General features: G+C 39.7%; 1 pseudogene; it reads right to left on the reverse strand.

Moving 5' to 3' along the window:
- LOC116565049 overlaps nt 1–26,801 on the reverse strand; it is a 29,568-nt pseudogene that overhangs the window by 1,031 nt on the left and 1,736 nt on the right.

Here is a 26,801-nt window from a genome sequence, read left to right on the forward strand (position 1 = left end):
TGGTCTGCACAGCGGGGCTGAGCGCCGTAGGACTCAGTTGCTGGTCTAGGCTGCTTTTAGCTTGCCCACTTTTGTTTAACTCCTGATACTCTGTAGATGCCTTTGCACTTCCTGCCATACTTCTCTGCGGAATCTATACACTCACAGAAAATGGCAGCAGCCGAATGCATCACACACCGTGGTCCTCTCTACTGCAGCAGCCAGAGGAATCCCAAAATCTGAGGCATCTCTGGCTCCTGAACGGGCTTTTTCTTTTTCTTCTTTTCCTTCCACCGTTTAACAACATCAGCTGCTGTCAAGTCTTTCGACTTCTCTTTATGCTTTTCTTCTTTGTGCTTTTCTTCTTAAAGTCCTTCTTCTTTTTAGAGAAGCTAGGCTTGTTGCAAACATGGGTTCCCTGGGACCTCTTCATTTTGGAAGGACTTTCTGCCTCATCTCCAGAGCGACATTCCTGAAAGCCTGCATCGCCTTCAGTCCTCTTTTCCTGTTTCTTACATTTTCCTTTTTTCTTCCCGTGGTCTTTCTCATCATCAGACACTGTATCGGGAGGCTTGTGGGTGCCATGGGCAGGGGAGGGCTCGCCAGTGCAGTACAATCCGGGAAACTTAGTAGAGCGGGGGTCTAGGTAAGCCCACTGCCATGCTCCACCCTGCGGTGGTCACTGGGGCTGCTGGTGGGGGCAGGAAGCACTTGCTCATGCTGATCCCTGACTAGGAAGGGGCGAAGTCTTGTTTCCTATCCATTACACCTGGGACCGCCCACCCGCCACAGCTGCCACCTCCTGGTGCTCACGCTGTCACCACTGCAGCCACCGGAGCTGCCTCCTGCGCTGTGCCCCAGGATGCTCGGAGTGGGGAAGACGCTGGAGACTGAATCCCTAGGGTGAGTCGTGTAGGTATGGAGGGGAACACCCACATGAGTGATCCTAGCTGTTCAGTCATGCAGGTGCATGCAGGGACTCCTACCTCCATGACTAACCACACCAAAACATCCCTTTGATACTGTGATGGTGAATACTGAGTGTCAACTTGACTGGATTGAAGAATACAAAGCATTGATCCTGGGTGTGCTGTGAGGGTGTTGCCACAGGAGCTTAACATTTGAGTCAGTGAGCTGAGGAAGGCAGACTCACCTTTAATCTGGATGGACCCCATCTATCAGCTGCCAGCACTGCTGGAATATAAGCAGGAAGAGGCCGGGTGCGGTGGCTGACGCCTGTAATCCCAGCACTTTGGGAAGCAGAGGTGGGTGGATCACAAGGTCAGGAGATGAAGACCAGCCTGGCTAACATGATGAAACCCTGTCTCTACTAAAAATAGTTAGCTGGGTGTGGCAGCATGTGCCTGTAATCCCAGTTACTCATGAGGCTGAGGCAGGAAAACTGCTTGAACCTAGGAGGCGGAGGTTGCAATGAGCCGAGATCTCACCACTGCACTCCAGCCTGGGCAACAGAGAGAGACTCTGTCTCAAGAAAAATAAAAAGAATGTGAGCAGGCAGAAAAGTGTGAAAAGGGACCAACCTAGCCTCCCAGCCTACATCTTTCTCCTCTGCTGGATGCTTCCTGCCCTCGAACATCAGACTCCAAGTTCTTCAGTTTTAGAACTCAGACTGGCTCTTCTTGCTCCTCAGCCTGCAGACAGCCTCTTGTGGGACCTCGTGATTGTGTGAGTTAATACTTAATAAACTCGTTTTTTTAACACACACACACATTCCATTAGTTCTGTTCCTCTAGAGAACCCCAACTAATACAGACACTAAGGCTCTCGTGCACTCCTCTGTCTGGCAGTACGTTGCACAAGTTGTCACATGTTGTTGCTGGAGCATTAAGTGCTGTCTCTACTACTCCACTGGTGGGATAGACTCTCACACCTGGTGTCTCCTGGACTCTGCCCTATGCATCTTTTGCTTTTGCTGACTTTTATCTGTATCTTTTTGCTTCAGTAAGCAACAGCCATGACTATAAATAGCTTTTCTGGGTTCTGTGAGTTCTTCCAGCAAATCGTGAAAGCTGAGGGTAGTCTAAATGTAAGGTGAATAAAAGTTCATCAATAGAAAAGAATTTCCAATGCAATCATGAGATACTGTTATAACATTTTAAACATATGCTTATGTTGAAAAAACTTCAAGTTTAAAAAACTTTCCCATATTTACGCGGTTTGCTTTAGGAATTCAGAAGAGGTAAGAATCCCTTTAAGTTGTAGGAGTCAAGAAGAGTTTTGTGTAAGAGTCTGGACATTAAACGGGATTTCAAAAGGCACAGGAGAGGAGAAAAGACAGAGCAGGGTGAGAAAAATGCCCTCCAGGGTCACAGGGCAGTACGTAGAACACCTCGGTTGGAATGTGAATTTGAGGAAGGAAAGTACAAAGTTAAGATTGGAAATGGAGGCTGCAGCCAGAGTCTAGCGGGTTTCGATGCTGTTGTTGTTTACCGTAGAATTAAAAGCCAAGCTTTCAGCAAACTTAAGCTGACTAAATTTCAGACAGTTTATGTTTGGGGAGGACCCCCATAACAGTTTCCATATGCTCCTAAATTCTAATCAAAAAGAGAGTCGACTGCAGAAAAAGTCACTTAACAACAACCTTGTGGGGTTCCGCACATAACCCCTTTCAGTGATGTCCACATCAAATTTACACAATTTATAACTGCAAAATTGAGTTGTCTTCAGCCAGAAACTATATGCTCCACCTGTCACCTGAAGATCCAGCTGTCTTCTTTTTGGACTATTGTAACATCACAGTAATAAAGGTTTCACAATCAGAATTTAGCTCACAATTTTGGTAATGATTCATGATTCAAAACTGTCTCCAGCTCAGCCTCCCTGTGGTTTCACTGTACCTAAAACCCCCGAAACTGCTGTTGTCTTGAAGACATGTTGCCCTAAATACATACTGTTATCTTTAGGAGTCAGTTGGGGGATGAGGTTGGAGTGGATGGAATTTATAAAGAGTAGGTGTCAGGTTTATGCCAAGGTTTAAATTTTAGAAGGGCATGAAACTTCGTATGGTGTTCAAAAGTTACAGCTGTAGGTAGACCACCATACATCATTTTCACAACAGAATATTATACCGACCAGCCCACTTCCTCTTCCCCCAGCCATATAAAGACAATGTTTTAACAATGGCATGTGTTGTTTCTGTTTCAAGGGTGTTTCTTCCATCAGGAGCAGAGCACAAAGGCACTCTATATTTTTTGGTCCTTTAGTTTGGTTCAATGCAAAATTCAGGCCTTTTGGCCATATTAGTGCACACACTAATTTTCTCACATACTCTATGTGTATGTGACAGTACTCATACTCTTTCACACTTTTTCCAGTTTCTGTATAGTGTCTGGTAGGCATGAGCTTTTAGGATGACTGAAATTGAACCTCTTATTCCCCTTTCTCCAAAATTATATACTTTCCATATATTTCTTACCTCAGTGTCACCAATATCCATCCAGACTTCTAAGTTAGACATGAGATCATCCTGACTTTTCCCACGCCTTCATTCTTTATATCCAATTAATCACCAAGTCCCAGCTAATTTACTGCCTGAAAACTTCACCATCCTGTTCACTTTTTTTCTGTCCCACTGAGATTCCTTAGCTCCTCACATAAGTTATTGAAATAACTTCTTGACTGGTTCCTCTGTTTCTCATCTTCTACTCTATTTTCTTTTTGAAAACACATCATAAAATGTTGTACCAAATGTTGAACATGATGGTCAACGAAGATTTTTTCTGCCATCTTCCCACTCCTTGTCCTGCCCAATCTTGGAACAGGCGGTAGTTGAGGGAAGAAAACTTTGCCAGGAACATTTTGGGAGAGTATTGACATGTTGTGTTAGAGATGTCTGGGTGGAGATATTGAATAGGTGGTGATTCATGAAAGTAATTTAAGGCAGGCAGTATACATTTGGAAGTCTTTAGGATATTAGTGGTATCAGAACCCATGAGGTTGGATGAGATCACAAGGAAAAAATAGAATCAAAGGAAAGGTTCAAAGTCTGAGACCAGGGGCCTTCCAATGTTTAGAGCACAGGAAGATGAGGCAAAAACAACAGAGGAGACTGAGAAGGAGCTTGCAGAGAAATGGAGAAAAATCCAGCTAGAATAGTGTCCTAGAAGCCGAGTGAGCAGTGTACCAAGGAAGCCGCCTGACGGCCTCGATGACATAGCGGTGAAGGGGAAGTGAGATGAGGATGGAAAACCAGCCACTGTACTTAACAACATGAAGGCTGTTGGTGACCTTTCCATTTCTCTAAAGTGATGGGCACAAAAACCAGGTTTGATCAGGCTGTAAAGAGAAGCAGAGGAGAGTAGTTGAGGGAAGAGAATGTAGGCAAGGAGTTTTGCTCTAAAAAAAAAAAAAAAAAAGAGAGAGAAATAGGGTAGATGCTGGAGATAGAAGTGAACTCTAGAAGGATTTTTAAGATAAGAGATGTTTACATGCCACTGAGCAAGAGAAAATTGGTGACACGGGAAAGAAAGCAGATGGGGACTGAAGTAATGTTTTTGAGTAAGCAAGAGGCGACTGGATCTGGCACACAAGTGGAGGGGCTGGATTTATCTAAGAGCAGGAGAGTTCTTCCAAATTCACAGGAGAGAAGGCAGAGTATGTGGCACAGATGTGGATAGCTAGACATAGTGGCAGAAGCATGTGGAAGTTCTCTTCTGACTGCTTCAGTTTTCTCAGGAAAATAGACAGCTAGGTCATCCACTGAAAGTGAAGTATTGGAAACTTTGAAAGGTCCCCTTCTCAATGAAGTCTTTCCTCCTCCACCTATCTAAAATTCAGTCCCCTAAGCACTTATCACCAACATTCCATCTATTTTGCTTACTTGTCAGATTGCAATTTCCCCACCAGAATTTGAACTCCATGAAAGTAAGGTTTTATGTCTGATTTATTTACTAGTGCAACACCAGAACCTAGAATACCGACAGGTAAATTGTGTTCGGTCAATACTGGTCAAGTTAATTAATGGAAGCGTTTTGTGATGGTTAGAATGGAGCGGATTAGGCTTTTTAGAACAAAAGTAAAAGAAGCATCTTTCTATCATAAAAGAGTGACTAAAGAAGGTATGGGACTTGCAGGACATGTTGTCCTAACAGTGGGGAACAATCAGACGAGTGAGTGATTTTGAAGGAAAGGGGCGAAAAATAAGTTTGGTTTCTACGGGCACTCCCATGAGTCCAGCTTATTTAACAGGTTGGCTATAATCTTCCATCTGTTTCAGGGAACTGGAGCAGCTTCATATACCTGCAAGTTTTCTGTAGCTTGGAGAAGATAGTTTTAGACTGTGTTTGGGTCAATTAGGAATGTTGAGTCTTCTTCGTTTGCACAATATATAGCAAAAGCTTCAGGTTCAGCAGCTGACAGTATGACAAATTGTAGGACTGGTGGCCAAAGGGAAATGAATCTTAGAACATTAAAATCCATGATTTTGTGGCATATTTTTTGGACTGCTATGCTTCTCTGCCAAAATTTAGCCCACGCCACAGGAACTAACTTATATACACAAACATATTTTGAGCATAGCTATATCAATAATAGTTTCCAGTTTAAAAAAAAAGAAGAAAAAGAAAAGAAATGCATCAAGTGACAAGACACCGTGTAGTTATGGGAAACATGAAATGGAGTCAGAGACAGAAATTCTTGTCGTATGTTATGTGAGAGCACACATTCATGCTTTAAAAAACTGATCACCTTTTTTTGGCAATGTGCTATCATGGACTAATAGAAAAAGCTAGGCACGACAATCAGACTTGTATTTGAATCTTGATCAGTCAGGATCAGTCAGAACAGAGAAACTAATCAAGGTGTTTTTTTTTGTTTTTCTTACCTATTTTTAATTCTAAATAATTGTAATGCAGAAAAGTGTTTACACCATTGATGAAGGGCTGAGGAGCTGACGGAAAAGAAGGCAGGTATGGGCAATTCACAAATTAGCAACAACAAGAAGCTATGACAACTTCTAGGTATATGCGGCAAGAAGGAGGTGGATTATGAAGCTGAGACCATCTCTAGATGGTCTAGAGCTAGAACTATAGCTAGACCAATCAGACCTGGAGCCAGGAAGGAGCTGGAGCTGCTTCTGGAAAGGGTAGCCCAGGCCAAGCAAAAAGTGGGAGGAATGGCCTGTCTTGTCTCTTCTTGCCTACCAGGCTCCTCTAGGTCTCAGCCCTCCTACACCTTGGAACCCACAAAGGAGCCTGGGGATTACAGTTTCTACAATGGAGAGCAGGTCAGGGAGAGGTAGAGAAGGTATCTAAGAGCAGAGAAACCTCTCAGAAACCCTGTTCAACCTTTCATCAGCTGTGAATCCTTGAGTGATTGTTTTAACATTTAGAATCTGTTTCTTTACCTGCAACGTGAGAAAAGGGATGTCTACCTCATACAGGTTTTTGTAATTCCAAATACAATAATGCGCATTACCTGGCTCTGAGTGGAAGCCCAAAATATGCCATTTTCGTTTTCCCATTTAGAACTATTCTTCATAGCTTTGTTTTCCTGGAGGAATGAAGTAACTAATGATTCTGAAGATAATTCGGCCACCAAATCTTATCTTAGCTATGCTTTAATTTTAGTAATCTTCATCAAAAACAGTACAGAACTCAAAACTGACTCAGAGGCAGCTACTCAAAGCTCACATTTACCTGGAATTGTTTCTTTGAAATCTTGGTCAGTTTCAGGGGCCCTGACAAGATAGTGTTTGTGGTAATGGCCACAAAATCAATGAAGTGTTTCCAGAAGAGACAGAAGGCAATAGCCCTTAATCTTTGCTGCTAAAATAAGATGCATTTTTCATAGATCTAGAAAAAGAGTTGTTTTAATAGCTACACTGATATCTTAAGGGAGACATCTTTTGATGGCAAAACCTGCTCTCAAGGTTAGGAAAAGTACATAAAAAAAGTGTAGATGAGGAAACACAGTGAAACCTCATTTATTTAGTTTGACCTAATTTGAAATTTGGGATAACTTGGTCTTGGAAAGAAGTTCCTGCTGAATAATCTAATTAATTCAATTCAGCAAGCTCTTAGTGAGCTCCTACAGTTGCTTCTGAGCTGGTACTGGAATCAGAATGAAAACTCGTAACACCTAGAACACTGTCATTGCTTTCAAGGTGTTTGTTTCTTGCTGTTTGCGTAAATTATGGTTCTAAGAGCCAACTTGATTAAAAACTAAGCAAGCTGCATAAATCAATACAAATAATTTTTACCTCTTCATTAAATCAGGCTGTGCAGAACTGTTTGTTGTTGTTGTTGTTTGCTTTGTTTTGTTTGGCTTAAAGAGGTAATCATAAATAGAAAAAAATGTGAATTTCTTTAGCAGATAGTTTTGGGACCAAAATCCAACTTTGTCACACACTAGAGCGACTTTGGACAAGCCGCCAACTTGTGGATAATAATATTTGCTCTGTAGTATTGCCGTGGTGGTTAACTAAGGAAATATGTGACAGGGCTTGGCCCACTGCCCAGTTCCAGTTCTCAAGAAACATTTGAGGGTTTCTTTCTTCTTTTCTCTCAGAAACACTTCACCTTTTAGCAACAAATTTTAGTTATCCAGTCACTGGAGAGTAATATAGAACTAGTTAAATTTTTTTGTGTATTTCAAAATTATTTATAATCAGCCTTGTCCTGTCTAGAGTTTACTTGAATAAAAAAGAGTTTTGTTCTCATTGTTCAACACCCACTTATGAGTGAGAACATGTGGTGTTTGGTTTTATGTTCTTGTGTCAGTTTACTAAGAATAATGGTTTCCAGCTTCATCCATGTCCCTGGACACAGGGAGGGGAACATCGCACACTGGGGCCTGTTAGGGGGTGGGGGGCTAGGGGAGGGATAGCAGGGGATGGGGGGATTGGGGAGGGATAACATTAGGAGAAACACCTAATGTAGGTGACGGGGGGTGGATGCAGCAAACCACCGTGGCGTGTGTATACCTATGTAACAGTCCTGTACGATCTGCACATGTATCCCAGAACTTAAAGTGTAATAATAAAAAAAAGTTTTGTGTTTTTGACTTACATACAAGAAAGCACAATTGAGGGTATAGGGAGGACAGTTTTTCTCCTGATAACTAGAATGTTACAGAATCCCTCTATTTCTCTAGCAAACAAACAAACAAAAATATTCCCTAGAGCCACCGCTGCTGTATTTTTGGTATATTTTCCTTTTAATAGGCAGTTTTCTTTATGGAATTGAATTAATGATGCATATAATAGATATTTGGTATTCTACCTTTTGGGCTAGCTGTATATTATAAGCATTTTCTCATGTCATTAAACACTCTGCAAAGCACAGTGTTACATTGTAAAGGAGCATCACAATTATGTAAATATCCTCTTACCATTGGGCCCGTTGCTTAAATTTCACTTTCTTTATTATAAATAACACTGTAAATATATCTTGATGCTTGAATATATTCACATATTATTGGACTGTTTCCTGAAAATAGACCCCTAATAATGCATTTATAGGTCAAAGTTAATACACTTTAAAGAAGTACTTGATAACAAATATCCATTGAGCGCATCAGCCTGTGAATTATAATTTTTTTTAAAATTTAAACTTTTAAAGGAACTTTAAGGAACAAAATAATGTATATTATTATTTAGGCTTTCAGTTGTTTAAATAATGATGAGATTGGAGAATTTTTAATGTTCTTGGTGGCCACTTGAATCTCTTATTTGGCAAATTGCTTGTGAAGGAGCAAATTTTTCCATTTCCTTTCGGCAACTGTTTCTTGAGCATTTTCTGTGCTCCAGACATTGGAACAAAGTATATAGAAATGCATAAAATATTGTCCCTATCTTCGAGGAATTCTAAATTTCAAAGGAGAGAGGGAAAATATAGTGTCATAAGATCAATAATGAAAACATAGAAATAGTTTGCAGTTACAATAGAGGAAAGTATGATTAATCTTTAAGACTGAAGTGGTTTTGAAGGATGAATGGGAATTTTCCAGGGAGATAATTAGGAAAGGGCTTTTCAGTCCAGCAAGTTAAGAGCACGTACAAAGCCTAGAAGTTTGGAGGAGCAAATATGCAGGAACTAAAAGTAGTTAGCAACTGCCGGACTACAAAATGGGTTAGGAGAGGATTAAGTGGGAAGAAAGGGAGGTGGGAAGATGGAGAAGGCTGCAGGAACCAGATGGTGCTGAACCTTGTATTTCAGGCTAAGAGCGTGGCTTGACCCAAACGGTGCCATATGGCCACGGAAGTCAGTATTTTTATTCTAATAATTTCCCGTTTTGTAGCTAAAGAAGTAGATGGTAATTTATGATTTTTAAATGTCTCATCTTAAGCCAGAACAATCTGTTTGTACTTTTCCTATGCTAAACATACTATGGAAAGACCAGCACTGATTGTGTGCTGTTACCGTGGAGACACGAAAATTATTTTAAGAAAAGGCTGATTACCTTGTCCGTAGCTCAGTCCCACCAGGGCCCAATTATTTCCCTGATATCACACACGTCCTTCATCGATTTAGTTCTGGGAAACAGTGACATTTTTCATGCCATAGCAAAATTACATGTATTTTAACACTGTCAAGAAATTTGCATTTTATACAGATTCAACATCCACATCTTTTTCAAGCCAATGCATGCCATTTGATTTAGGAAAGTTATTAAGCCACATTTCATATTTTATATGTTAAGGTTTAAAATATAGATGCTAATTTGATAGCTAAGCATTACCTTCCCTCTGAAGGTCAAACACTCCCAAATGGCCTCCGGTCAAACTCTAGGGACCCTCTCTTTTTCTGTAGTTCTATCAGCAGTGCAAACACAACCATATTGGCAAGAGACCCTTGAATGGCAGAAGTGTGGGGAATTATTTAAATAACAACCGAGGTCAAATTACTTCCATGCACTTCTTAAAAATAAACTTTTTTACTGACGTACAGCATATACACACATACACAAAGATGTAGCTAGATGAGCTATCACAGAATAAGTATCCCCTGTAATCACCACCCAAGTCTCCAAGTAAAATATTACCAGCACCCCAGAAGCCTCATTCACACATGTCCCCCGCCTCCCAGTCAGTGTGGTCTTTCTTCATCCCACAGGTAAGCACTATCCTAATTTCTATCACCATAGATTACCTTCTCTGATTTTGGGTTATTTTAGTATTACTGTTTTTTACCTGCCAATATTAGTCCAATTTATTCATGTTGTTGTAGATATACCACAATTTAAGTTCACTTTAATTTTCAGAGACTTTGGAGATGTTTGGGGCTATCATAAATAATAAGACTACAGGTATTTTTAACACATTTTTTGGGTGTGACTATATGTGCATTTCTGTGGGATGCATTTCTAGAAGTGAAAATGCTAGGTCATTTAGCATGCTTATATTTAACTTTAATAGGTACTACCAATGACATTCCAAAGTGTTTGTACAATTTTGGTTCTTATCAAGTATATATATCTCCTCTAGATCCTCACCAATACATTATCATTCACGTCCATTTTAGACATTCTATAAGGTGTGTATCTTACTTGGTTATAATTTGCATCCCTCATATGACTAATTGATTTGGACATCTCTTATATGTTTATTGATTCTTTGGATATTATTTTTAGAAAGAGGCTAGAACAGCCTCTTTTTATTGCATTAATCTTTTACTGATTGATTTGTTGAAGGTTTCTTATATATTCTGGATACTAGTCCTTTGCCAGTTACACATTTTGCAAATATCTTTTTCTAGTATGTGGTCTCTTAACTCCATTCATGGTGTCATTTGATCAACAGGAACTTAATTTGAATGTAGTCCAGTGAATGTTTTTCCTTCACGGTTAGTAGTTTTTTTGCACTTTGCAAGAATTCTCTTCACATCCTTGTACTTTGAAAGGGAGTATTGAATAGCTTATTTTTTTTCTCAGAAAGGTTACTTACTTCTTTTTGTTTGTAACCAGCTGGACATTAACATAAGCAAGGTGCTTTTGCAGACTCTAGGACCCTTGGATCTGCGCAAACTCAGATTGTTTCTTTAGAGAATGTGTTGTTTGAGCTCAAACTTTTTGAGAACCAGAGACTCTCTGTAGCCATTCAGTCCATCCGTGCCACCTCTCAACCTGTATCATGGAGAAATCAGACATCTTCAGACCACACCTGATCATCTAATCTGTCTCATTAGGAAGGAAAGGAGGAGCAAGGGGTTATGCCTATGAAGAATAAATCCCATATCAAAGCCATCTCTCCTTCTGTTGCCACCAGTGGGGTATCTGAGACAGGCTCCAAGTACCAAAACCACTTGTAAGAAGGGATGTCAGGTACATCAACCCAGGGAAGCATATCCACTTGTGTTTTCAGAGAATTCTTCAGAATTCTTGCTGAAGAATTAGAAGGGGATTTGGGCCAATCTAAGAGGGAGGGAGTGGCTGTAATTTCCTATGGCTGGGCTTAAATATGATTCCAGAGCATGTCACATGAGGAGAACAGTGTCTTGGAAGGTATCTGGAAATACTCATTGTCAGACACTTTCCCCCACATAATTTCTTTCTTTACATATTAGACATTCCTATATTGATAAAATTCTCTCAACATTTAGCATAGTCATTTTAAACATGACCATAATGTTAAAGAAATATAATTCTCTTCCTCAATCTCCTATAAACAAGAAAGTACTTTGCATTTCTGAGAGTTCTGTTTCTATGAAGACGGTATTAGCATTGTACTTCCCTAAGTACAGCAGAAAAATGTGATTCTGTGTTTTTCTTCCTCATTAGAGATTGCTATTAATAGTCTTCCAGGGGCACTAACACTACTTGTCAGAAAGGAGGAGGCCAGTGAGTCTGCAGTAGCTCTGCTTCTCCCTGCCCCGGCCTTATACAGGTTACGGTTCCTCTTTCAGGAAGCGTGGTCCTGGAATCCTGCCTGGCTGTAGTTAGCAGTCATTCTCCACGTTGGCAGCCAATTGGCAGTATGTCTTCTGTGTCTTTTATCAGGCCAAAAACCTTTCTGAGTCTGTGGGTCTCCAAAGGAAAGACTGGTCAAGTAACTACCTGGTACTCTGGGCCAGAATTCTTGGCCACTGTTTCCTATGTGGCCATTAACATAACTTTATTCCCCCAGTTTTCAGTCACTTCCTGTCCCCACTTACAACCTTTGGCACCTCCTGGCATCAGCTAGTATCTTCTTGCCATGGCCTTTGTCTGCCTTTGGGGTCCCTGCCTCTTGGATCACATGTTGTTTGGTCACTGCTTCTTTGGACGGCAGAATCTGTCTACTTACAGGCAGTGCTATTAGCAGTGGTGGGATGGGGGCACAGATACTGGTTTTTTGATCACTCCCTACTTACCTTCTTACCACATTCTACCCTTATTTATACTGAACTATTTTTAGAACTATAAATACTTCTCCCACCCTACCCCTTCTTCTGTCTGTCACTCTCATAGGTGATGGTGACCTGGTGCCCGCTGCCTCTCCTGCTTTGAACCCTTTTGTAGCCCTCTGCTATCACCATCTGTTCCCTATGTTCATCCTTCACAATCCACTTCGGGCACTGAGCCTCCCAGAAGCTTTCCTCATTACTCTCTAACCCACCCTATCACCTAAGCTGTCTGTGGAGACATTTCTGGGGTTTCCACAGCTCATTGTGTGTACACTGCTTGACAGTCCTCACGCTCTGTTTAGCTATGTGCCGACTGATCTGTCCCCCAAACTAGACCCTGAGTTCCTTGAAGTCAGGGATCCCATATTTTTACTTGGGTTAGCAGCTTCTATGCCAATGCCCAACATACCGCTATCACTCAAAATACATCTATTGATTGATGAATGATGACCTAACAAAAGTGCTCTGAAAGAAACAGAATATGTTACAGATTAACACTGAGCCCTTTATAACTAATTCATAAGTTCATTTTGGATCTTTTCAAATCTCTCTCCCCAGCATTCTACTAACACTTCTCTGTACATACACTAATACTGGAAGAAACTGAATTTTTTAAGCCTTTTAAATAGAGAAAAGAACATTAATTTGCTTTCAACTAATTTCAAATTTGTGAAAATTGAGTCAAGGTCTGATATCAAGTTTAGCAAGTATGTTTTCAAAGATGGTACCTTTTAAGTTTGTACTACAGGTGAGAACATTTAAATTATTCAGAAAATGAATACTTTTACTATTAGCTTAGAAAAATATTTGTATATATTTATTAAATTTATAAAATAAAAATGTAAAATACAATTTATAGAATAAAGAGGGAAACCAAAGACTTCTGCTAAATAACATTTTTCTAGTTGTTAGCTTATATCCTTGAAAATAATAGGACAATTTCAGGATTTTTTGGTTGTCTCAGACAACATAAACAGATTTCAACCAGTAAATAATAATGGATTTTTATGTAATTAGTTGGCCTTTAAAACCAGTAGAATCCTACCATTAGTTAGCTGTGTGACTTTAAGCAACTTAACCTGTATAAGCCCCAACTTCTTCATGAGAAAAATGTAATTACTCTAAGAATTATATGGGGAAAGAATAGAGTATGCTTAATATAATACCCAGCCCAGCGTGCATGCAGTGCTAGTAGAAGATATTATAATTATACTAACATGATCTAAATTAGTGAGGGTGTTTTATGTCATCTGAGTTTTCCTAGATATGATTGTGATTACACTTACATTCTCAAGTCAGGCAAAAGATAAACAATGCCTTCCTAAGTGTTAGAGTCCGTGAAATACTAATTTGTCCTATGAGCAGACATTTATTTGTTGCTGTTAATATTTGGCCTTTTTTTTTTAAATTTTTGGTCTAATAGGTATCCTTCCCTTTGGGAATTTCTGTTTTTGTTTTTGGTATGGATCAGATGGGCTCAACCCTGCCACCTCATCCCTTATCCACAGGGGTATGAGCTCAGTATCCAGATTCATTCAACAAGAATAGCATGTCTTCCAGCTTATTGGTTTAGCAATGGATTCATAATCCAAATAAGGCCAATCAGAGCCTTCCCTGTTTTGTGATACGGGGACATTGGAAGAAAGTATGACCCTTCTTCTCAAATCAATGGCTGTCATAAACTAGAACTGCTGACAGCCATCTTCTGTGACCGCATAGACCGGACTATCTACAGGAATATAAAATTAAGTCAAAACAGGAAAAAGAGAAGCAAGAGCTGGAGATATAGAAATAAACCCTGGCTCAAACCACGGACCTTCCATTTATACAGGGCATTACATTCCTTTTTTTTTTCCCTTGTACTTAAGATATAAATTGTTCTTCTGTCATTTTCAAGACAAGGGGTCTTTACTAATACACCACAAAGCAGCAAAAAACTGAGGCACTAGAAGATAAAAGTAAAACAAAAACCTTGACAATCAGTACAATTATTCATAATTAAATATTTATAAACCAGAACAACTTTTAATTTTGTTAACACGTATCCTCATGTAACTATGAAATAATTCACCTACAAATATCCAAACTCACAGATACCCATTCTTTTCATCAACAGTTCCAAGTTATTAATACAGCCCAAGTTAAAGAGTAGTCAAGAACTAACATAGTCAGAGTCTTGGGGACCGATATTATTCCAGGAGTAGAGGATCGCCCACCTTCTAAAAGTCCTTCCTCTTGCCCGTGTTTTTCTTTAGAATACTTCCAACAAACGCTTTATGTGCATTCAGAGACTTGTCTTCTCAGCTACAAGATGATGGACGCTGCTTACTTCGTCTCTTGCTTGCTACTTATCTCCCATCCCCATGACATGTGGCGATAGCAGGTCCTTTTCATTATCTACTGACTCCAATGTTTTCTTTTTCCCTTGTTAACAAAATTCTGACCTTGTTCAGAATGGCAATGTTCTCACATTCACAGGGATGAGCAGTTGACTGGTCAACACCAGTTATGGCAGACTTGTTCCCAGCTGTCTTAGCTTTTCAATAGCTAGAAGTGCTCATATGACACTGCTGTGGCCAATGTGACCCAAGTGTCAATTGACTCTGAAGTGGTTCTGGGAAAGCTTCTGGTCTTGAGGGAAAGAGATAACGCTCTTTTATGGTCCCGCCCATTTCCTCCTCCTTCCTGGCTTAGACATTTGGAATAGAAACAGCAGCTGCCATATTGCAATATGAGCTACGGACACGAGGATGAAAGCCAAAATGCTGAACACTGCCGAACGCAAAGATGGAAAATCTGGGTCTTGGTGTCGTTGAGTAGTTAACTCATGTAGAAGCTATTGGCTCCATATTTCTTAGCATGTAACAAAAAATACACTATTATTCATTTAAGGTGCTGTTATCAGCTTTCTCTAATTTGCAGCCAAATGCTCAGTGATGATGTTCACATATGCTGTTTAGATCTTCTCTGCCTAGAAAACCAAGAGTTGCCTTACTACCTCGTGTTGGATGTTGCCATCTCTGCAGGTCACTCACACCAGCTGCACTTGGCCTCTGTGTCCACTGGGCGCTATTTTTTCCTCTGAGCCTACCTGTTACCACCACTAGACATCAATTATTTATATGACAGCTTGGATGGTACTCTTATTTTTCATGTTGGTTAAATCAGAGAACACACACAGCAATAAAGACCAGCCACCAAAGTGAATATTCTCAAGGTGCAAGATGAATTTGAACTGGTATCAGAGAACAAAAGTGATTCAGTTTGCACAGCGGTGATTCCCACAAAAATGGAGATCCAGTTGACAAAAAGTTCAGGACTAAATTGAGACGACTAATACGTTGTTCCCCTTCAAACCAAAAATATTTAACTATTTATTCAACAGTAGAGATAAAGGGAGAAACTGATAGTTAATAACAATCATTCACTAAAAGAAGTAACATACTAAACTCCTACCAACTTAAGCAGATTCAATCTTCTGACAATGAAAAATAAGAAAAATATTTCCTATATTCTGGATCTCTCTTCTGTTTTTGTCCTTGTTGCTGGTTTTGGTTTTTGTCAATTTTATGAACCAGAAAGCTTTCTGTGAACTCCACTAAAGGATTGAACAGTTGGATAATAAACTATGTATTCGCTTTAAATAGCCTTATGCCATGCCTTCTTTTATTTCAGAAATTTCAGCTGTGATTGCTGATTTCAGGCTCCTCAGAATATTCAATAGAAGAGAGAGGCGCCACCCAGCATGGCTGTTTGTATTTCCTCTCAGCAGAGTGACACCAGTTTGCATTTTGTTCATCTAGTGCAGGTGGAAACCTTTAAGTTAACTGGCACCTGTTCCTGATTTGTTCTATTGACACCTCAGCCTTCCTTAACCACTGATATCCTTAGCAGTTTTCTGGTTGGCGTGCCTCTTAATATAGTTCTAAATGAGTCACAGTTGTAGGAGAAACGCAGAGGGAGAGGAAAGGGGGCATTTACAATGCCCAGAGGGAAATCCCGTGGACAGCTGGGTGCCGAGCTCTCTTCGAGTGGGTGTTTCTGCCTGCAGGCCTGAAAGGAATAAGCACAATTCCCAACAGAGTACATCAGATCACTGCAGGATATATCCTGATTTGAGCTTGCCACAGAAATCCGGAATCTTCAACTAAGTCAACAGCAAAAAAATAATGTATTTTCCTCCTTTCTTTACTCTTCTTCGTTTTAGTAATTAAGACAGTTAAATGTATTTATTGGGAACCTATTGTGTATTAAGCACTCTTCTAAAAACTATGGATGGTATAGCAAACATATCTCAGAATTCCCAAACAAGTCACCACAGGATTGAAATTAAAAGTGAATAATCGAATGAAAATAAAATGCTATTGATGGCAAAATGCTGTTGATGTGAAAATGATCACACCCAAGTTAAATATGGACACTATCTGTCGTACTCAACAACACTGATTCCACTTGATGTGCTCTGTTGTTTTAAACTTAGAAATATAACCCTGTACCAGCCTCTAGCTAACAGTAGATAAATAAAAAGGATTTAGGCCCACTCAATATTCTAGAAGAAGTGAAAAATAATGTATAATATTTTAAGAAATGAATTGCCAGCAACTTTCTACAACTGAGCTGACATTCAGCACACAAGTCCACATTTATTAGACTCCAGGAAACTATTGTAACTGGAGGGGAAGTAAAATAATCAAAGATACACATTTTTAAACTTGAGCAAAAATCTGAGAAGTGTCAGTTTATTACTAAAATTTGTGGCTATAATTTTAAAAATATGTTTTCACCAAACTACTTCTGACTGTACTTCTGACTGTAGTCCCAGCACTTTGGGAGGCCGAGGCAGGTGGATCACGAGGTCAAGAGATCGAGACCATCCTGGACAACATGGTGAAACCCCGTCTCTACTAAAAATACCAAAAATTAGCTGGACACAGCGGTACGCGCCTGTAGCCCCAGCTACTCGGGAGGCTGAGGCAGGAAAATTGCTTGAACCCAGGAGGCAGAGGTTGCAGTGAGCCGTTGCACTCCAGCCTGGGTAACAAGAGTGAAACTCCGTCTCAAAAAATAAAAGAAGAAAAAAAAAAAGAAAATGTATTTCTTTTTTTTGGTGGGAAAACATAATGTCCTCGAAGACTCACCTTAAACACCCTTGGTGAATAAAGAAACCTAGTGGCCATGGCCTGCTGTGCTCACCACCATGTTTCCCCAACAGCACAGATTGGTGGAGAGAGAATGTTCTTACCAAGCGATCCACACATATTTTTAAAACAAATTATTTTTATTCTGTTCTTTCACAGTTTTGAGAGATTCCTTTAGGTACCTTGCAGTTCCTTCTATCCTGTTCCCCAGCCGGTTTATATATTCTCCCTGCTGTATCTGATATTTCCGTAGCACTCTATGTAAGCGTTTCTGAAAATGTTGCATGGTGTTTTCTCCCCACTTATTGGTCCCATGTTTGCAAATGTATACATAGTTAGGTAACTTTAGCTGTTGAACAAATACATTCCAAAATTTCAATAACTTATCACAATATGAGGTTATCCTATGCTTCTGTATCATATATGTTCCTGGATGGAGGGCAGCCTTCTTCTACAGGATGATTCCAGGACCTAGGGTTGTTCCATTATTCAGGTCTGCTGTCCTCTCCAGTGCAGAAGGCACATTTCCTTCTTGACAGCCTAGCCTGGAAGTGAGTCACCACATTTCTTCTGCCTTTCCATTGGCAATAACTTTTTGCATGGCCCAACCCACATACAAGGGGTAGGCAGAGTAACCACCAGCTGGGCAGCTTCTTCCCAGCTATGACTCTCCACTAAGAAAGAGGAAACATCAATTTCTGTTAAATATTTAGATAATTCTACCCCCGCCCCCCCACCATTTGCAAGAGAATTAGGCTACAAATATCCACTGTCAGGAAGTAGCATCATTGTCAGTAATAGACTCTAACCTCAAAAGGCCTTTATATTGCAAAAATTTTTTCCCATTCTGTTGGTTGCCAGTTCAGTCTAATGATTGTTTCCTTTGCTGTACAGAAGCTGTGGAGTTTAATTAGATCCCATTGTCTATCTTGGCTTTTGTTGCCATGGCTTTTGGTGTTTCAGCCACGAAGTCCTTGCCTATGCCTATGTCCTGAATAGTTTTGCCTGGGTTTTCTTCTATGGTTTTTATAGTGTTAGGCCTTATGTTTAGATCTTTAATCCATCTGGAGTTACAGTTACTGTTAGGTGGCAGGAAGGGGTCCAGTTTCTGCTTTCTGCACATTGCTAGCCAGTTTTCCCAACACCATTTATTAAACAGGGAATCCTTTCCCCATTGTTTTTCTCAGGTTTGTCAAAGATCAGATGGTTGTAGATGTGTGGTGTTGCTTCTGAGGCCTATGTTCTGTTCCATTGGTCTATGTCTCTGTTTTGGTACCAGTACCATGCTGTTTTGATTACTGTAGGCTTGTAGTATAGTTTGAAGTCAAGCAGCGTGATGCCTCCAGCTTTGTTCTTTTGCTTAGGATTGTTTTGGCTATGCGGGCTCTCTTTTGGTTCCATATGAAGTTTGAAGTGGTTTTTTCTGGTTCTGTGAAGAAGGTCATTGGTAGCTTCATGGGGATAGCGTTGAATCTGTAAATTACTTTGGGCAATATGGCCACTTTTATGTTGTTGATTCTTCCCAGCCATGAGCATGGAATGTTTTTCCATCTGTTTGTGTCCTCTATTATTTCATTGAACAGTGGTTTGTATTTCTCTTTGAAGAGGTCCTTTACATCCTTTGTTAGTTGTATTCCTAGGTATTTTATTCTCTTTGTAGCAATTGTGAATGGGAGTTCACTTTGATTTGGCTCTCTGTTTGTCTGTTATTGGTTTATAGAAATGCATGTGATTTCTGCACATTGATTTTGTATCCTGAGACTTTGCTGAAGTTGCTTATCAGTTGCAGGAGATTTTGGACTGAGATGATGGGGTCCTCTAAATATACAATCATGTCATCTGCAAATAGAGACAATTTGGCTTCCTCTTTTCCTAATTGAATACCCTTTATTTCTTTTTCTTGCCTGATTGCTCTGGCTAGAACTTCCAATACTATATTGAATAGGAGTGGTGAGAGAGGGCATACTTGTCTTGTGCCAGATTTCAAAGGGAATGCTTCCAGTTTTTGCCCGTTCAGTATGATACTGGCTGTGGGTTTTTTCGTAAATAGCTTTTATTGCTTTATGATACATTCCATTGATACCTACTTTATTGAGGGTTTTTAGCATAAAGGGCTGCTAAGTTTTGTTGAAGGCCTTCTCTGCATCTATTGAGATAATCATGTGGTTTTTCTCTTTGGTTCTGTTTATGTGGTGGATTACATTTATAGACTTGCATATGTTGAACCAGCCTTGCATCCCCAGGATGAAGCCTACTTGATCATGATGAATAAGCTTTTTGATTTGCTGTTGCATTCTGTTTGCCAGTATTTTATTGAATATTTTTGTGCCGATATTCATCATGAATATTGGCCCGAAGTTTTCTTTTTTTGTTAGTCTCTGCCTGGTTTTGGTATTAGGATGATGTTGGTCTTATAAAATGTGTTGGGGGGGGGGATTCCCTCTTTTTGTATTATTTGGAATAGTTTCAGAAGGAATGGTACCAGATCCTCTTTGTATGTCTGGTAGAATTCGGCTGTAAACCTGTCTAGACCTGGGCTTTTTTTAGTTGGTATGCTATTAATTGCCTACCCATCCGACAAAGGGCTAATATCCAGAATCTACAAAGAACTAAAACAGATCTACAAGAAAAAAAAAACCCATTCAAAATTGGGCGAAGGATATGAACAGATACTTTACCAAATAAGGCATTTATGAGTCCAACAAACATATGAAAAAATGCTCATCATCACTAGTCATTAGAGAAATGCAAATCAAAACCTCATTGAGATACCACCTCATGCCAGTTAAAATGGTGATCATTAAAACATCTGGAGACAACAGACGCCGGAGAGGATGTGGAGAAATAGGAACACTTTTACACTGTTGGTGGGAGTACAAATTAGTGCAACCATTGTGGGAGACAGTGTGGTGATTCCTCAAGGACCTAGAAATAGAAATACCATTTGACCCAGTAATCTCATTACTGGGTATATACCCAAACAATTATAAATTGTACTGTTATGAAGACACATGCACATGTATGTTCAATGTGGCACTGTTTACAATAGCAAAGACCTGGAACCAACCCAAATGCCCATCAATGATACACTGGACAAGGAAAATGTGGCACATATACACCATGGAATACAATGCAACCTTAAAAAAAACAATGAGTTCGTGTCCTTTATAGGGACATGGATGAATCTGGAAACCATCATTCTCAGCAAACTGACACAAGAACCAGAAAACCGAACACCGCATGTTCTCACTCATAGGCGGATGTTGAACAATTAGAACACGAACACGAGGACACAGGGAAGGAAGCTTCACTTACTGCAGTCAGTTGGTGGGGGGTAGGGGAGGGACAGTGTGGGGTGTGATTGGTGGGGAGGGATAACGAAGGGAGAAATACCAGATATAGGTGATGGGGGGAGGAAGGCAGCAAACCACCTTGCCATGTATGTACCTATGCAACAATCCTGCATGATCTGCACATGTACCCCAGAACCTAAAGTATAATAAAAAGCCTTTATATCTAAGAGTCTATATTAGATTAATTTGAGTTAAGGAAATACATTCAAATGTCACTATAGTACTTCAGCTTTCCTTGTTTCATCAAATCAGTAACTTTGAAAATATGAAGATGCCTGTAATAAGAAAAAAATTAGTTTATACAGGAAATGTTTATTGAACACCGATTATGTCTTAAGAATTATATGACCTGGGCTGAAGTCAATAAGAAACATAAAATCCTATCCATGGTCTTGAATTGCTCTTAGAAAAGGAGACAGAATTGTTTTTTGTGAGTTTCTTTTTTGAAGGTAGGGGATATGTTTCTTTGCCATATTTTCCCTATAAATTTTTGAAAGGTGAATACTTGACTTTCACACATATTTTTTGAGTCAAATATATTCAAACTCCTACCTGCTCTACATAAACTTAATCACTTAAATATGGGCACAAATTCCAAAGCAAATTTATGAATCCTGTACAAATTTTAAAAACAGGATACAGTGTCCTCTGTGTCAGATCCTTCATTTGGTAAGATTATTTCTGCCTCTAAATGTCAAGGGTGTCCTGGTTAAGCCAAAGCTAGAAATGAGATATGGCTGGTGGGTTGAGCTAGCTGAACTATATCCCTCTTGTCTATTTCCATTAGCTGACTGACATAAAAAAATGAGGCATTGACCAGCCTGGCCAACAGGACGAAACCCCATCTCTACTAAAAATACAAAAAATTAGCTGGGCATGGTGGCGGGCACCTATAATCCCAGCTACTCAGGAGGCTGAGGCAGGGAGAATCGCTATCACCTTGGAGGTGGAGGTTGCAGTGAGCCAAGACCACACCAGTGTCCAGCTTGGGCAACAGAGCGAGACTCCATCTCAGAAAAGAAGAGAAAAGAGAAAAAGGCATTTATGGCAATTACATCATGCCTTCCAGAATAGGTGACTCAATAGAATTCAAATTGCCAGGGAAGTGTGGATATCCCATTAAAAGGAAAGAGGATCTGAATGTTGTTTGCTTTTCTGAGACTGGATCTGGAAGCTGGAGGGGAGCAGAGGCTCCGAGGTAGGCATTATAGTCAGTTCTTGCACATGCTGTTATTTAAATTCCTAGATAGCATGAGAACTCTGGGATAGGATGGGCTCTGTGTATACTATTTCACTAAATACTGTAACATGAATCTCTGCTCTGAAACCCTTATCAATGAGCTACCCCCACCTGGCCCTGAGTTTTGCCACCCTGTTCCCGCCATTCCTCTGCTGATGTGTAAGAGCTCTGGGCCTGCCAAGGTGAAGACCTCAGTATCTATGCTGAGTACCAGGGCTGCCTACACTGTGGGAACAGCCAGCAGTCACTCGCAATGTAAGAATTCTTCCTGTTTTTGTATCATGTTCATTTGGTAGAAGAGTCCTGTGGTTTACATACAAATCTCCTGTTATTTCTTGGTATTGATCCAAACATTATACTTGGGATATAGTGTCAAGTTGATGTGAAATCAGACCAGCATGCAAATTCTGGCTCCGTCTTCTGCTCTTCATATGATCATTCTCTTCCTGAGCCTCAGTTTCTCATGTTTAAATATGTACAACAATAATATTTCCCTTAGAGGATTTTTATGTGTGTGAAGCATAAAATATTCTAAAATTTAAATGAATTCTCTCCTCTTTGCCATTGATGTTGATTTGTAAAGATAAACAGGAAAAACAATTTTATGAGAATAAAGGCTCCTCTGAAATTTTTGTTTTCAGAGATATTAGTCAAATGTATTCTAGACAGCCAAGCCATTTTCTTTTCACTAAAAACTCAGCACTTTATTACTTCTGGTGAAGAATAGAGACAGCGGGATTAAGAGGGAAGCATTAGCCATGATTGAAAGAGAAACTATAGAAAAGTTCCTCATGTGGGCATTTCTAGGTGGACAATGTTACAGAAACGGTCTAATCAGTGTGAATTTTATAGAAAATGTTAAATGATCCTCAAAGTGACAGATACTACATTTTGATACAGTGTGGTAGGAAATATCTACTTTTAAATGAAATGATTTAGGAATCTGTTTCCAATCTGAGACAAAGCCATAATTCATGGGAGCTCATCATAAATTATTAGCACTTAGAATCTTGTTTGCAGCCAATATAGGAAATTGCAGACATTCTTCAAGAACACTTTGTACTAGGTTGTAACTTCTTTTCTGAAAGCATAGAATATGAGTGACTGTATTACTAGCAGGAAGGTGGATGTCACCTTCAAATTTGTACTTGATGATTTTGAAACAGAATATACCTTTTGAGAAGTTCAACAGTGAGCTTAAACTGGAGACAGACTCTTAGAATAACAGTTTCTTTTTCAGGATTAATACAATAAATGACATCCCAATTATAAGACAAATGATATTGCTCACACTTGGTTATTCTTGAGCTTGTTTTACTTGAGCCCACAGTTTTTGTTGCAGATATTGCCAATGAGATTGAAGTTAGGAGTTTGAGCTTGACAATGTTATATCCTAATCAAGGACCAAGTGAAAGAATTTTGAGGAGTTATCACAAGCCAATACCATAACTAGAAAAATATTTCAAAATGAATTTTCTACTGTTGATGATCATTCATATCACTGTGGCATGCATGGATTGACTCTTGAGCCAGATTCTCTTTTCTTAATATTTACTTTTTTGACAGCTTGTTCTTCAATTTCACTTACATGATACTACACAAAGCTTAAAAATAATTTTTAAAAAACAAGAGATAAATTAATTGCAACTGTTCATTTTCTAGAAAGTTATTAAAATTTTCTAGTAGTTAAAGGTAATTTAACACTCAGTGGGCTAAGCAGTAATGGAGGAAGAAAGGAGAAACATGCAAGTTAATTTCACATACAACATCCCATTCCTGTATACACAATCTTAGTTTATCTTAAGAATTAGAAATTTAGTAGAGTTTATAAGACAATCAGGAAAATCTCATATCTTATCAAGTTGAATTATCCCTGCGAATGATCTCAAACTCGTCCCCAGTTTCCATTGCGCTGCACCTGCTTCGGTCATTCCTGACGCCTGCACCATGACCATGGCTTCCTAACAAGCGCCTACCTCTCTCTCCTCTCACCATCCTCCCACTGCCACCATCTGATCATACTCTCAAGTGAAGACCAGAGATGGCTTCTGCTGCCTATAGGTTGAAATATCAACTACTTGCCTGGGATTTCGAGGTTTCCAGAGCAAGACATCACCCAGCCTTCCTAGTTATTTGCTTTTCTTGGATTCTAATAACGATTATCTATCCCGGACTTGTTAGATATAAAGACTGATTTGATTACATTGTATATGATTAAAAATATCTCTAAGGCATCTTGCACAATCCCTACAGCATAGTAGGTACTAATAAATTATAACTGCTATTGTTTTTGCTGATAATATTATTATTTACTCTCTCTGCCTGAAATGCTTAAGTCTTATCCTTCTTCAAAACACCCCAATTCCATGGATCAGCTTTTTTCTTCATTGTCCCACAGAACAATACTCAAATCTCTTTTATAACTCATATATATCTTATAGCAGTATTTTTTATTATCTATATTTTCATCATGATAATGAGTTTCTGGGCAATAGAAACCATGTTTCCACCTTAGCATTCCTCACAGCTTCTACAGTAATGTTTTGAATATAGCAAGTACTCAGTAAATATTTCCTAAGGGTTGAAGGTATGGCATAAGAAAACCAATATAAATGATGTATTGTGTTCAAATAAGTTGTCAATTCATTTTACAAAGTACGGCTGTGGTGACCAAATAATGTATTACTGCAAACGAACATTTTGAGAGCACCAGAGAATGTTACTGATAATTTTATAAAGACAACACTGGAATGTATGACCATCTAGTCAGGACAAAACTACATGAAAACAGAAGTGAATATCGAAAAGATTAACCACGTGCATTATCGCCTTTTTTTTTGTGATGATGAAACAGCCCTGTTTGAGAGAAGACTGGGTATTATCAGGTTTGTGGAATATGGAGAAGCCCTGATAGGAGCGATTGGAGTAAGTGCCATGGTTTGAAGATGCTGGAATTAGCCTAAACTGACCGTCTACAGAGGATTGAGAGTGAGCTCCCTTTTCTCAAGTGCTTGGGATGGAGAGCAAGGACAGAGTTCCTAAAGCTTGCCTGCTGTGCTGAACAGGAGTGTCGTGGGAGAGTGCGCCTGGGCACAGACGCGTGCCGCCTCTGGAGTGTAAAATCCTTGCCTCAGCTTTCTCCTCTCATGTTCCAGAACGTCTCAAGCTGGAGCTTCCTGGCCGTATGCGTCTTTCCATCTGGACCCTCCTCTCTTTTTATCTCTTAGTGCAGAAGCCACATTACCTCAAGACGAGTCTTATTACCAGGGCTGGGCGGCTGTTTTTTGGAGGTTTTATGCCAGTCTCTGCACATCCTAAGTCATCATCTTCTCAGGCATTGTGGTGTTGCACACAGGGTGTGAAGGAAGAGCATTTTCCAAAGAGGGGTGTGGTACCACTTGGTGGATGTGGCCCTGTGGTGGTTGGGGCAGGGGTACAGTACGTCGAGACCTCACAGAGTCCATGTTGCAGTCAGAGGACAGTAATGAAGTAGGAAGCCATGCCCTCTGTCCCAGCTCTTACAGAGATAGGGCCTCAGCTGAGGAGTTTAGTGAGGCCCTTTCCACTCACTAGCTGAGCAGCTGGTAAGTCAGCCGGTGTCCAACAAGAACACAGAGTGATGGTTTCACACGTACTTCCATGAAGGGCCGTTCCTGTCATGTAGAGGAAGGCCTGCACTGAGTACCAGCAAACCGAGAGAGTGGGACCTGACCTAGACCAGGCCACTCAACAGCCGTGACTTCGAACAAGCCACTAACATCTCTGCGCCTTAAGTCATAGAAGGTCGTAACAATCATTGACTCTGTCATTTTAAAAACGGCATGAGGCTGGACGTGAAATACCTTGTAAAACCGTAAATCACTTCAAACCTCTTGCCCTTATTATTAAGGTGGGCCGCTTTATTCATGATAGATTATACCCTCAAGTCTTTGAGATGTAATTGTTTCTTTTAAGTGCTGTTCTGAGTGCAATTAAGCTGTTTCTTTCATGACTGCCATTTTTTGGCCACATTACCTCAAGACAAGTATTATTGTTTAATGAAAAACAACTAAATGGATTTTGCTTTTCAAATGAAGAATATTAGCTTGAGACGATATGGGTTTTGACAGCAGTAATGCCTGTGAGCCAAGCTGTCCAATTTGGAATGCAGGAACACTCAACTATGTAGGATTTAATTGATTCTGGAAAAAAAGTGCATTGTTTTGAAACACTGTGTTATCTTAATGTATCTAATTTCATTAATAGTTTTAGGGGAAAATATCAGACTTTTCATCCAGTGCGACTCCTCCAGTCAAATGCTCTGTGACCTCTGACAAGTCACTTAACATCTCTGGATTTTAATTTTATTTGAAAATCACTTGGAGTAGGTAATATCTAAAGTCCCTTCTAGTTCCAAAATCCAGATGATTTCACAATTGTTACAATTTTATGTTATTTGCATTTCTTGTAGAGATCAAAGGTTGCAGGTAAAGGGAGTCTAGCGACATGACACAGGCTGGCATTGAACCACTGGCCTCAAATGATCCTCCCTCCTCGGCTTCCCAAAGTGCTGGGATTACAGGTGTGAGCCACCACGCTTGGCCCCATTATAATTTTAAAAGCAATTTTTATATATGTCTTCTTTTATTAAAATAACAAATGCTTGATTGGAATTAATTTACCCAGAATCAAGCAAATGACAGACCAGTGATGGTATTTATAAAATGAAGTTGTCAAAATGAAAGAACGACTTTTCGGACAAAGAATATTA

This window comes from Sapajus apella, unplaced genomic scaffold (assembly GCF_009761245.1).
Source record: "Sapajus apella isolate SASKATOON/1434 unplaced genomic scaffold, GSC_monkey_1.0 scaffold38, whole genome shotgun sequence".
In the NCBI taxonomy this organism is placed as follows: Eukaryota; Metazoa; Chordata; class Mammalia; order Primates; family Cebidae; genus Sapajus; species Sapajus apella.